The following is a 13,306-nucleotide window of genomic DNA, read 5'->3' as shown; positions in this document are numbered from 1 at the left end:
CCACTCTACACGCTCCCGTGGTCTACACTACACGCTCCCGTGGTCTACACTCTCCCTCACTTTACACGCCCATACGTTCTGTACATTCATCAGATCTACGTTCGCTTCTCTGTAATTATGCACACATCCGTCATACATGCTCGTCCCCTCTTCACACCCAATTACTCCAGACGCTCATCTGCTTAGCATGTTCATCCATTCTATACCTTCATCCGATCTACATACTCGTTCAATTTACACACTCATTTGATCTATGTAGTCATCTGTTCTTCCACTCATGCATTCTTCCATTTAGTGCATTCAACTGTTTATCGTCAACCACTCTGCACAGTCAACGCTTAGCAAGTTCATAAATTCTATACATTTATCCGATGTACATACTCATTCAATACACACTTATTCCGTCTATATAGTCATCAGTTCTTCCGCGCATGCATTCTTTCACTCAGTGCATTCGTCTGTTCAACACGCTTCATCTAGTCTAACTATTTCATCAACACCATTCATTTCGTTCCCTCTTCGTGCATCAAGTGCCTTTCAGTAGTTTACATCTCATTACAGTTTCCCTGCGATTTATTCTCATTATTCGCTTCACTATTTTGATCTACATTACTCGTTTAATTATGTTTGTCGTTCTAGTTTATATTCGGGTTCATTAGCTGTCAATTTCTCACCTCAGGTAGTTTGTTGGGTTGGTGTCGTTGGGATGCCGATTGTCTGTTTGGGTCAGTTTGTTTAATGGTTGGCTTTTAGGGGGAAGAGCCAGGTTTTCAGCAGTTTGCGGAAAGCTCCTCAGTTTGGCGGATGTGGGATAGGAGTGAGTTCCACAGGGTGGGGGCCAAGGCTGAGAATGCTGATCCGCCTAATCTGACTGTTTGTCTTAGGAATGACTAGGAGGCTGGCTGAGCTTGATCTTAGGTGCGAGGGGGGTGATAGGATTTTAGTTTGTCTTGAAGATATTGAGGTCCGGTTTTATGCAGTGCTCGATGAGATGCATAAGGTTTTGAAAGTCACCCTTCGGGCTACTGGAAGCCAGTGCAGCGTCTTAAGGGCTGGGGAGATGTGGTCTCTTGGGCCGAGCACAAGTAGCAATTTGGTTGCCGTGTTTTGTGCCCTTTGGAGTTCATTCAGTTGGTATGCGTGGATTCCGAGGTATAGGGGGTTTGCATAGTCTTGACATAACGATTGATTGGACCGTGGAGTGTGTTAGGAAAGGAGAGATGAGGAAAGATGCTCCTTAGGGTTTTAATGTGGTAGTGGAAGGAATTTGAGACGTTGTTGACTTGGCACGAGAGTGTTAGGTCCGAGTCAAGGATGCACCCAAGATTTTTCACCGAGTTGCAGGGGTTCGGCGAGCTGCCCATGGCGGATGGCCAGGGTAGTGGTTGCGGAAGAAGCTCGGAGTTGCCACATACCATGATTTCCGTTTGAGGGGTTTAACAAGAGGTGGCTTTGGGTCATCCAGAGTTCTATGTCGAGGAGGCAGGAGGCCAGGTCAGGTCGGGAGTTGGGATTGGAGTTCATTCATTTTAGAATTCGTTGAGTGTAGTCGGCGTGGTTGTAACACAGGATGTTGTGTGAGCGAACTATTGGAGGGAGGGTGATCAAGTACAGATTGAACAGGAGGGGAGATAGGCATGCTCCTTGTGGGACTCCCGTGTCGACTGGTCGGGCTTGGGAGGTATAGGTGGAGAGTATTGTTATTTGGTACCTATCTTTGAGGAATGAAGCTATCCATTTAAGAGCGGTGCCGTGAATTCCTAGGGAGTGGAGGCGATCTAGGAGGATTGAGTGATTGATTGTGTCAAAGGCGGCAGATAGGTCAAGAAGGATTAGTGCAGCGCATCCCGCGGAGTCTGCCGTCTTTTTAAGGTCATCCCAGATTGAGGTTAGGGTGGTTTCGGTTCCATGACTGGTTCTGAAACCCGATTGTGCAGGGTCTAGGAGATTGTTGGCTTCGACAAAGGATTTGAACGTTGGTTGTATAGCGGTCGCGGCTGGTGGGCTAACTGCTGTTTGGGGGGGTGGGGGGGGGGGGGGGGAGAGTGTTGCCTGGTGGATGTAAGAGAGCCAGTTTGGTGGCTAGAGTATTTGTTCTTTCGAGGGCTGTGGTGTACAAATGGAGGGAGAGAAAGTCGCACAGTGATTGTGAGGGGGTTGGGACGGTTGTGGAGCAAGTCGGTTAGGTGAATTCAGAGATGATTTTGTGGAGTTCCTTGCTTGGGTTTTTGCAGTTTAGTATTCGGGAGTTGTAGTGGGCTTTTTTAGCTTTCCGGATTTCGGCCTTGTACTGATGGAGGTGTCGGGCCAAGGTGGCCCCGTTCTCCTTGGTTTTTTTCTTTCTGCCATTTGCGTTCTAGGTATTTATATAGTTGTTTAGTGGTCTTCAGCTCAGGAGTGAACCATCTGGGGAAAAGGCCAAGATGCGGTCGCTGGGCTTGAGGCCAAGGATAAATCTTGCAGCCCTATTCTGGATTAGCTGGAGGGGTCATAGATAAGAAGAGCGTAGATTAAGGCAGAGGCTATTTCAGTAGTCTAGCCTAGAGAGAACCAGAGTTCTAGAGACATTGGGCCTCATTACGAGTTTGGAGGTAGCCATGCAGTCATTACCGGCATGGCTACCTCCAAACTCGGGTCCGTGTCCTGCAAAAGGGGACTTACCGGGCCATTCCGACCTTGGAGGGCCCTGTAATTCCCTTTCGCAGGACCCGGTATGTCCCCATTCGAGCCCCAATAGGGCTCAATGGGAATGGGGAGGATGCCAACAACGGACCCGTTGTTAGCATCCCGGTCTGCTAAGGGTCCCGCCCAGCATGTCTGGTCAAGCGTACAGAGCGGGACCCGCTGCATGACTCGTAATGTGGCGGCCCGGAATGAATCATGCCAGTCCCTTACCGGCACCTTTCATTCCATGGCCGCCATGGTCGTAATGAGGCCCATTGAGTTTCAGAGGGGGGGGGGGGGGGGGGGGTAAGTAAAGGAAGGACTGTTTTGAGGAGGTGGAGTACAAAGTGGCCCTCCCTGGCATGGTCCTGAATGTGAGGGAGGAAGGACAGAGCGGGGTCGAACAGGACTCCAAGGTTTCTGGCTTCAGATGAAGAAGCCCATAGAGAATAGAGGATGGCCAGAGTGAGGGGAAGAAAGAGCGAGCAGGATTCCCAATGCAAAGGATATCAGTATTGCTGGCATTGAGGCAGAAATCACTGGAAGCACACCCGGACTGGATGGCAGATAGGCAGTCAGGAATGATGGAGGAAGGCAGTCAGGAATGAAGTAAAGAGATGATTAGGGGGAAGTTCAGAGTTGCGTGTCCTCACCATAACACTGAAAGTTAGGGGAGAAGGTGAAAATTAGGTGTGCAATCGGCGCAAGATATACTAAAGACCCAGGAAGAAAGGGTGGAGCCCAGGTGGACGCCACAGGTGGAGATAGAGAGGAGAAAGTCCAAAATAACCTGGGATGGACGGTCATTGAGGATGAAGGTCAGCCAGTCCAGTGCCTGCTCCGAGATACCTAGGGATTGGGTAGCTGTTTTATGAGGAGGAGCAGTGGACCGTGTCAAATGCAGAGGAGAGATCAAGTAGTATGAAAACAGCGGGAGAGTTAGAATCAAGAGATGCAAGCAGTTCTTCAGGGATGTTCAAGAAGAGCAGTTTCCGTGTCTCTGGATGCTCGGAATCCAGATTGATGGTCGTGTAGGCAACCAACAAGTTCAGTCTACTGGGTTAGTTGAAGGCAGACCAGCTTCACCAAGTGTTTCAAGGAAGGGTGGGATTGAGATGAGGAGGTAGTTAGCCAGACAAGACTGATCTGCAGAAGTATTTTTTTTTTTCTTCAGGAGTCAGGCGCACAAGGAGTGCTTGACGGAAGAAGGGAATGATCCAGTAGCAAAAGAGTGGTTGCAGAAATCAACAAGTGCAGGGCCAAGACAGCCAATCCAATATTGTCCTTAATGGTTCTCAAGGAACAGGGGAGACCCGTTTGGAAGAGACCTTCATGGAGCGGACAACTCTGGTGACCTCATCAGGTGTGAGAGAAGGAGGAGAGACCGAGGGCCAGGGGGTTTGGAGGCGAGAGGCCATTGGGGGGGGGGGGGGGGGGGGCAGAAAGAAGCAAGGCTGGTCAGGATGCCCTGGGTTTTTTGCAGTGAAGTATTTGGCAATGTGTTACAGAGGGCCTGGGAGGGAAGAGGGGAGGTGGAGACTGCAGAAGGGTTGGCTAGTTCCTCGCAGATTTTAGAGAGTTCAGCCGTGATGTTGGATGCGACTGGCCAGTTTGTCAAGAGCGTGAGCTCGAGGTCGGCCACTTCCATTCCACAGATCCGCACTTGCGTGTCAGAGCTGTACGTTGATAGTCGTACCAGGTGTTACGCTTGGAGGCATGTTTCAGGCGGATCCTCATGACTGGGGCAAGAGTGTGAAGAGTGTTAGTAATGGCAAGATGGAGGCTGCTGAGGTGGAGCGTGCAGTGGGGGCGAGGAACGGTGATGAAGGTCAATGTGTAGGCAGCAGTTGACACTCGTTTCATTGGACGGATGTTCAAGAACAGGATTGGCAGGGCTGGGGAAGATGCAGTCAGATGGCAGAGAGGACCCAGGTGAGAGGAGAGAATGGCGTGATCAGGAGAGTGGGTTGATAAGTGGGGAGGAGAGCAAAAGATCAGTGTGGATGAAGGTATTGAGAGTGTGTCCAGCCAAGTGGGTGGATGTTGAGATCACCCAAGAGAAGGAATAGAGGTGGTTGTGAGGAGAGTGGAGAAATCGGCCCATTCAGAAAGGGGCAGGGTGGTAAAGCCAGGCGGCCTCTATCGTGGCAATGGTCTGAGGGGAAGTGGGAGAGATGACCAGCTTGCAGAGCAGGCTCTCGAAGGAAGAGTAAGGCTGGGTGGGTATGAGGGAAGAAGGGACCAACTCAGGGAAGATCAGAGCAACCCCACCACCAGCATGTTTAGGGTGAGGAGTGGAGATGGTCGTATAGCCATCAGGGAGAAGGGAGTCAAAAGCTTTGACTGAGCTGGCATTGAACCACGTCTCGTTAAGAGTGAGGATATCAAGGTCAAGGTCTTCAAGAAGGAGGCAGATGGCGGCCAAGTGCTTGATGGCAGAACTGGCATATGGGAAGATGCAAGGTTTTCCGAGGAGAGGTAGAGGGGTGTGGTACATCAGTCAGAGGAGGGGGGCAGACAGGTAGAAAGAGTAACAGGTGTAGGAAGGAAGTTGATGGACGACAAGTGCTGGTAGTGCCATTGTGATATACATTAAGCCTTCTCCAGAGTTGCAAATAAATCGATCTCTGGTAAGTCCCATTGTGCGAAAACATTGGCAACAATGACTCTGTGTAATCGCCATTCGTACCCCTTGGGCAACAGAAAGTCTCTGCTGAGTGCGTCTGCCAGAAGATTGAGTTCCCCTGGAGCATGTTGTGATACCAGGAACATGTGTTTGAGAGTCCAATTCCAAATGTTCTGAGACAGTTTGGCCAGCCCCGGAGAATGAGTTCCCCCTGGTTTGTTCAGCTAGTACATGGCCGTGGTGCTGTCGGTGAGGATTAGGATCGTCTTTCCCTGCAGTTGTGTTTCAAACGCTTTCAGTGCTTTGAACACTGCCAGCAGTTCCAGCAGATTTGTGTGGTTGGACGCCATGTCTGACGACCAAACTCTGCTATTCGCTGAAGCAAGTGGGCTCCCCACCCTGTAAGGGAGGCGTCTGTAGTGGAGTGACTTCCACTGCGGGAGTGGTGAAGGATTTCCCTTTCAAGAGGTTTTCTCTCGAACACCACCGCAGTAGCAAGAGAAGTAGGGCCGGCGAGATCAATACCGAATCCTACCACTGTCCGTTGGCCTGAGACCACTGGCTGCTTAGCCACTCTTGCATTGGGAACATGCGCTGGCACGCATGGGGAACTAAGTAGATACATGACGCCATCATGCCTAGCAGACACATAGCCTTGCGTACCGTTACCTTTCGACTGGCTACATACTGAGGGATCTGAAATAACATGTTTTCAACCCTCTTGGAGGGGAAGACGAGGCCGTCCTTTGTTCGAATTAGAGCCAAAGGAATTGTTTGACTTGACTGGGGTCTAAACTGGATTTTCTCTCGTTGGAGAAACCCAGACTGAATAACAGATCTATCGTCATTTGAGTATTTGACAGACATGTCTGGTAAGAGTCCCCTGTTATGAGCCAGTCGTTGAGGCAAGGATATACTGGAATGGATTGCCTCCGCAGGTGTGCTGCTGCTACTGCTAGTACCTTTGTAAATACCCTTGGTACAGATGCTATGCCGAAGGGTAGTACCTTGAACTGATATTTGTTCTGTATCATAAATCTGAGGTATTTTCTGTGCGCTGGCAACATCGAAATATGAAAGTATGCATCTTTCATGTCCAGAGTTGCCATGTAATCCCCGTGTGAGCAGGGGGAATTACTTCCTGCAAGGTGACCATGCAGAACTTTTGTGGTTTTACAAATTTGTTTGCTTGGCGCAGATCTAGAACAGGACGCATGGTTAGATCCTTTTTTGGGTACAAGGAAGTACACTGAATAAATACCTTCTTTTACCTGTGATAGGGTTACGATCTCTATGGCTCCATTTCGTTACAGTATCTCGACTTCTTGCAGAAGTATGCAAAGATGTTCTGGCGTTAGTTTTCGTTGTCGTGGAGGTCTGAATTTTGGGGACCGGTTGAACTCTAAACAGTACCCCATGGGCAATGGTTTTTAGCACCCACTGGTCTGTGGTTATTCCCTCCCATGCCTGAAGGAATAATGTAAGCCGGCCCCCGACCGGGGAGGCATGGGAGGGGACCCGAATCCTCAGGTCATTTGGAACCTGAGGCTGGGGAACCTCTAGGGTTAGGGTTCCTGCCCCTTCCTTTGCCACGGTGCTGTCCCCTTTGGGGGTATAGGGTAGTGTAAGTGTTGGTTCCCTGTGGAGAGTTCCAGTTTTTTTTCCCCTCAAGAGTATTGTTGGTGACGGAAGCGTTGGCCACGAAATAACCGGTTTCCAAAACCTCGCCTTATGGAGGGTCTGAGTGATTTGGTCCAGACTCTTCAGGGTGTCATGTTCCTTTTTGACATCTCTAGAGCCTCGTCGACTGCCTTCCCAAACAAGTTGGATTCCTCCACAGGTTTGTTTATAAGCGATGTCTGCGTCTCAGGTTTAAATCCTGAGTTACAAAGCCATGTATGTCTTGAGGAGCATGCCCTGAGCCAGGGCTCAACTGGCCGTCTCGGCAGAATCCAAGGTGTTCTTTAAAATGGTCTGGTTAACTTGCCTACCCTCAGAGACGGTGGTGAGGAAGACGGGTACATAGAGGTTCTAGAGCCTCTGGTAGGCACTCTTGCATTAATGAGCATTGCACATCAGCTAACTGGCGAATAAAGTGGTATTGGGAATACGTGTAGAGCATGCCGCTGCTGTGGTAACCCTCTTCCCAAGAGCGTAAAGTCTTTTCCCATCTTCGTTAGGGGGTGCCTCGCCAGTTGACTAGGAGACCCCTGCTCTTTTTCTTGTGGTAGTGACTACCAAAGAATCTGGTGTGGTATGACCCCTAATATATAGAGGATCCGACAGAGAAGGGCGAAGGTTTTTCAATTCATGGGTTTACACCTCTTGTGAGAGCAGGTGTTGCCAAGAAGGGGGCCAGGCGTTTCTTAATCGAATTAAGGAGAGGGATAACCTGGCCGGCTGGAGGCTTCTCCTCAAGTATATCCTCAACAAAATCGGCTTCAGGGGCTGCCTCTTCAGTGGCAATTTTAAAGTGTTCAGCTGCCTTGCGTAACATTACATTAAACGTCAGATGATCATCAATTGGAGAGGGGTTTCTTGTAGGGGTGGTTTAAGGGGAGTCCAAAGCCAGAACATCTATATCTGGATCTTGTGGATCTGGCGACTGCCATGGTTGAGGGTCACCCATATCTGGGCCCCCCCCCAGCCCTCAATGGACTCACGTTCAATGGGCTCACGTTCTTCCTCGTTAGAAAAAGGATTTCCCCCTACAGTAACTGGTGGAACGTCCTCTTCAGTAAGGTCATAATTATATATGTCCTCTTCTAAAGAGGGGTCAAAAAGACTTGGGAATTTAGCTTTAAGGTTAATAGGGCTTTCATCCCTTGGCCTTCTTGGTGTAGGGTGTTTTGAACGCGACACAAACCTGTCCAGCCTTTCCATACAGTCTTCAAACTTTTTTCTAGTCCAGACTGATGACTTAGAATGGTCTAGAGGTGGAAAGGTGTCTCTAGCACGGTCTTCCGTTGAAAAAGTGACTACCACTCTTTCGTCGAAAACTGTAGAGATTTTTGCCTTAACGTTGAAGAAAGTCTTTCTCCTTCAGAGAATTCCTCTGGCGGGACCGATGAAGGTGGGGTATCCCTAGGTCTTTCTCTCAACCTATGAACGCTCTGCTTAGATCTCAGCGGATCCTTGGGCCTCTCGGAAACTGAAGAGTCCCTAACCTGCTGTCTTTGAGAATCGGCAGACATGATTCTTGGCAGGCTGTCTGCGACGTCTTCCGCTGACGGGAGGAGCGTAGCAGCCGACAAGTGTAAGGGAGTCTTTGTCAGCGGACCCAAAGTTTTCTATCAGCCACCTTTTCCGGTAACACCGTAATCTTCAGCGGTGTTAAGGCCTTGTCTTGAGCAGTCCTTGGCGAAGCCGAAACCTTATCGTCTCCGTATGCCTTCTTGTGATGCGTGTCGGCGGGAGTATGTATTTTTGGGGTAGCACCCTTTGTCTTGGATTGCCCAGTCGCTAGGCGCAATTGCGGCTGTGTGGAGGGCTGCCGATCCTGGCGGTCGGCGGGTATCAGCGGAGGTACTGGTGTACCCCTAAGCGCCAAAGTCTTCTTCGACGTAGTCGAAGTAAGGCTGTGTGTTTAGTGGCACGCACGTGTCCGTCTTTGTCGCCGGGGTACAACTTCCCCATAGCAGAGCTTACGCCGTGCTTATTGGGGCCGGTGACAGACTATGCGGAATGCAAGCATTCTGTCGAAAGGTCAACAACCTCCAGTTCGGATGTCCGATGGTCACTCTCGCTGTCGTCACATTCGGTGGTAGAGGCAGTGGGAGACCTTCCTCTTTGTGATCTTTGTGATCGAGGGGCAAGCACTGGTTACACCGTCTGTGCTTATCCTTCCATGGGAATTTGCTCTTACAAATGGAGTCCTCTCCATAGCGGAGGGCACACAGAGTGACTAAGACCTAACGGGAAAGAAGAAGTAAAGGGAAAGGCATATTCCGTTTGAAAAGAATGTCCACCCCGACCCCACTCTCCCTACTGTATAGAGCGACGAAAGGCCCAGCCATGTGGTCGGCAACGCCAACACCGTCCGCCGAAGTGCTCGCAGGTCTTTGGCGGAGACTGGAACAGCCATCACGATAAGGGCCAGAAGGGGTGATCTTAACTAATTTATAGAATTATTCGACCAAAGGTCAGGTGAACAATAGCAATGTTCTTTACAAACACTGCATAAGGGCGACAAGTTATCTGGGCATAAAAAAACAATCTGAGGGACCGACGGGTGAGGGATCTTGGATAAACTACACTTCATGTTGGGATAGTTGTACAGGCAGGCCCATGTCGACCTCCCCTTTCGTTTCTCGAAAGACAAGATGCAATACTCCGCGGTTACCACTGAATGTCGGACTATGCACAGCGTGTGATTCGAAGCAGATTAATATCAGAAAAATACATATATCAAAAAAGCCCCTTAATGACGGACCAAAATGATGATCTTCCCAGGGATCTGGTGTAGCGCGAGATGGCCGCCAGGTATGCCATGATGAATGCGTGGGCCAGACCAGCTTTGGCCAGGCAAAGCAAGTATGGAAGAAGCTGTGGGGTCGTGATCCTCAGGAGGTCTAATCTTCTGCGACCGGCACCACGTAGAGAAACGCTTCCACTTGTGGTTGCAGCACTTGGTGTCGACGACGCCCTGGTTTTGGAGAGTACCTCCCTGCAGTCTGCTGGCAGTGCATACCCTCCAAACTGTAAAGCTGCAGGAGCCATGCCTTCAGGTTCAGGGAACCTGGGCTGTGATGAAGGATTGCGCTTTTCTCCCTGGTGAGCAGATCCGAAGTACCGGTAACTTGAATGGAGGAGTCACTGACAGGCTGAGTAGGTCCGGATACCAAATATGCCTCAGCCACGCCAGGGCGATTAGCCTCCTCTTGTCCCGACACATGTATCAGGAGAGTAAATGGGGGGAGGGGGAGGGGAGAGATGGCGAAAGAAGCGTACAGAAACAAACCTTCCCACAGGAAAGGGGGCGGGGGGAGGAAGCGTACAGAAACAACCACAGGAAGGAGAAGACATCTCCCCATGCTCCTCGGCTGGTGGAATAATGCTGGCAAGCATCTGACATTTTGAGTTTATCGCCGTGGCAAAAAGGTTGCTTGGGGGTCTGCCCCATTTGGCGAACAGACAGTCCACCTGATCTTAACAAAGTTCCCACTCGTGGCAGGAGCGCAGTTCCCTGCCGAGGGAGTCAGCGATTGTGTTCTTGATGCCTACTATGTGAAACAGGACGAGGATCATCCCCCGTTTGATTGATTGCCCAATACCACAAACCCTGAGCTTCCTTGCAGAACGCTGAGCACCAAGTGCCCCCTTGTTTCCAGATGTAGAACATGGTGGTGTTGTCCATGATGATCCTCACCACTTTTGCCTCTCCGACGTAGCTCCAGGATGATTATGTGCAAACCCTTCTCCGGAAGCCACAGACCTTGTGTGTAGTCTGATGTGCTCAGGCACTAGTTGGAACACCCGGGAGGCCCTAGAGTTCGAGTGGAATGATCCTACGTCTGGTGGAGAGCCTCAATGAGGAGCGTCTAGCTGCAGTGATTCATTGTCCGCCGGTACAAAGTCCTCAGCGTCAGTTCACGTGGGTGCATTCGTACCAGTGTCCGTATGTGTATCCGTGTCCACTGGGAGTTGGGTCCCAACATGGTAGAGAAGGCTGATGCGGTGGCGTCGAGTGACGCTTACTATTCTTACGTGGAGGCGGGTAAGGGGCCTGCGATACAACAGATGCCCGTGTTGGAGTCAATATTTGCTCGATCACTATGGTGTGATGAGGTGACAGAATGTCCATGGACATGTCCCTCAGCAGGGGAGTGAATGAAGTGCTAGGCCCTGCACTGCCTTCCTTCATAGACTGTATGGATGGACGCTTGATCGTCGTCCATGGAGATGTCCATTGGCTGATTGTATGGAACCTTGGAGGGCTGCTTCGGGGCATCCTCGGCCTCCCATGTTTTCCCTCCGGAGGGCTGTGTACCGGGATATTACATAGTGCCTTTACCACCCCCCTAGGGGTGCCTGCAGCCTTCACTGCTGCCTCGCTGGCCATGTTGTACCTGGGAGGCAGGGATACTCTGCGCTGTAGGGACCACGCTCGCTGGGTCAGTACCTCCTGCCGTAGCAGTCTTCACAGAAGTTGACGAAGCAGATGACTGGGTCCTTGGCTGAGCCTGCAGCAAGGCCTTCTCCTCAGATGTGTCTCGTAACTTGACTGGTGTGGAGGACTTCCTCTTTGAGGAGGAACTCGTTGGCAGACTGGCTGAGCTGGTGAACGGCGATAGCGATCACAGTCTATCTGACCGGAGACTCACATCAGCGGCGGACCTGGCCTTGTGGTTCTTGGCCTTGTCTTGGACCCCCACGGATAGGGCGCCCTCAAAGGACTCCAACCTCTTCTTGGAGGGAGACCGCTCCTCGGAACGACCAGTCCTGGGTGAGGCATGACCCCGCTCAGAGAAGGGGTGAGGGGCCTTGCTCGACTTGAACCATGCGGCCAGCCTGCTATACCGGTCTTTCTTCGTCTTCTTTGAGATGCCTATGCATATCTCGCACCCATCCGTTGTGGTGCATGGCGCAGGCAGTACAGACACTTTTGAGGCTTGTCCTCCATTAAGACGTTCCTTGACCTGCATTGGGCGCAGAGTCTGAAGGGGGTTCTTCCCTCCTTTTTGCCTCTGTCATGGTCAGAGGACGGAAAGTAGGCCCAGGTCGCCCTTCCAGAAACTTTGACTAACAACGGCCCTTGGGGGCATGCAACTTCACCAACAACAGTCCCCGCTGCCGGCCAATGTAGGAACAAAAGTATAACTTTTCCACGAAAAAGTACAATATACCTCGGAGATCGACTCAAGGACTGCCAACACAGAAGCGTGCAGTAAGAGTCTGAAAATGGCTGTGAGAGGCGGGGCTTAGGGAGAGGACCGTCATTGGATGGGGGCAGTATTATCCAGAGGACAGTGATTGGTTAAGAGGAGAAATACAGTTTTAAAGTGAAAGTGAAACTTTTTTCTTTTACTGAGGATTCCGAGCCCAACAACGGGGAATACTCACAAGTATGTGAATCCATGCAAGACCCCATGCTGGAGAATTTAATGCTATCAATTACCACACATTTTCCTGGCGTCTCTGCATGGCATGCTATAGCGCTTCTATCAGTTTCCCACTAAACAGTTTTCTTGTATAGAAGTAATGATATTTTAACAAGCGTCTTCAAATAGCTTCCGATTTCCCGCATTTAATCTTCTCTTCATCTTGTCACCCTGTCACAAGCTTTATCTGCAAGTCTAAAAAAGCAAACATGGCGTTCTTGTTATCAAACCATGCTGCTTATGAACAGGAGGTGTGTCCCTGTGCAACACTAGAACAAAAGGGTGTTTTTAGAAACACAGCAAGATTCTCAAAGATCCATGTCAAAAATCCCTTTAGGAAAATTTTGGAATAGTTAAGAGACTTCGACTCGAACATGATATCACATAGTCCATTTCACCCATATTGAGATGGAGGATTCTCCTTGTAATACATCATACGTCTGCCATCACATTGAAGTACAAGTTGATCAGACCCATAAAGGCCCAACAATCCCAAAATTTCAATTTAGATTGTGGCCCAGTTGGACATTCCTGCCAACAGGGTTTTCAAGAATTATCCTGATAATGCACATTTGTTCATTTTCTGCTGGCACGCGGCCAGCCAGAAACATTTTGTGTCTGAAAAATTCGGTGAACCATCTTGCCTTTAGAAAAGCATTGAAAACTTACCTGTTTTAGGATTGTCAGGTATACTGATTTCACTCCTCCCAGCTCCATGATGCTTTAGGGCGAACAAGCGCTTAACAAATATATATAAAATTTTTGATTGAACCAATTCTGGTGTGATCAGAGGTCAGCCTCTGCGGTCCCCCATAAGGGAGTAAAAACAGATTGATCTGCTTATAAAGCTTAGAACAGGGAGTAAAATTTGCACTTGCCACTAGCAGCTTGCAACTTACCCCTTGGTTAAGATTAC

General features: G+C 50.0%; 1 long non-coding RNA gene across 1 annotated transcript in view; it reads right to left on the bottom strand.

Moving 5' to 3' along the window:
• LOC138570017 (uncharacterized) overlaps nt 1-13,306 on the bottom strand; it is a 64,931-nt gene that overhangs the window by 18,048 nt on the left and 33,577 nt on the right. The window lies entirely within an intron of this gene.

The sequence above is a fragment of the Ambystoma mexicanum genome, chromosome 2q, assembly GCF_040938575.1.
Source record: "Ambystoma mexicanum isolate Mex_15411 chromosome 2q, UKY_AmexF1_1, whole genome shotgun sequence".
Taxonomy (NCBI): domain Eukaryota; kingdom Metazoa; phylum Chordata; class Amphibia; order Caudata; family Ambystomatidae; genus Ambystoma; species Ambystoma mexicanum.
This window is presented reverse-complemented; position numbering and strand designations above follow the sequence as displayed.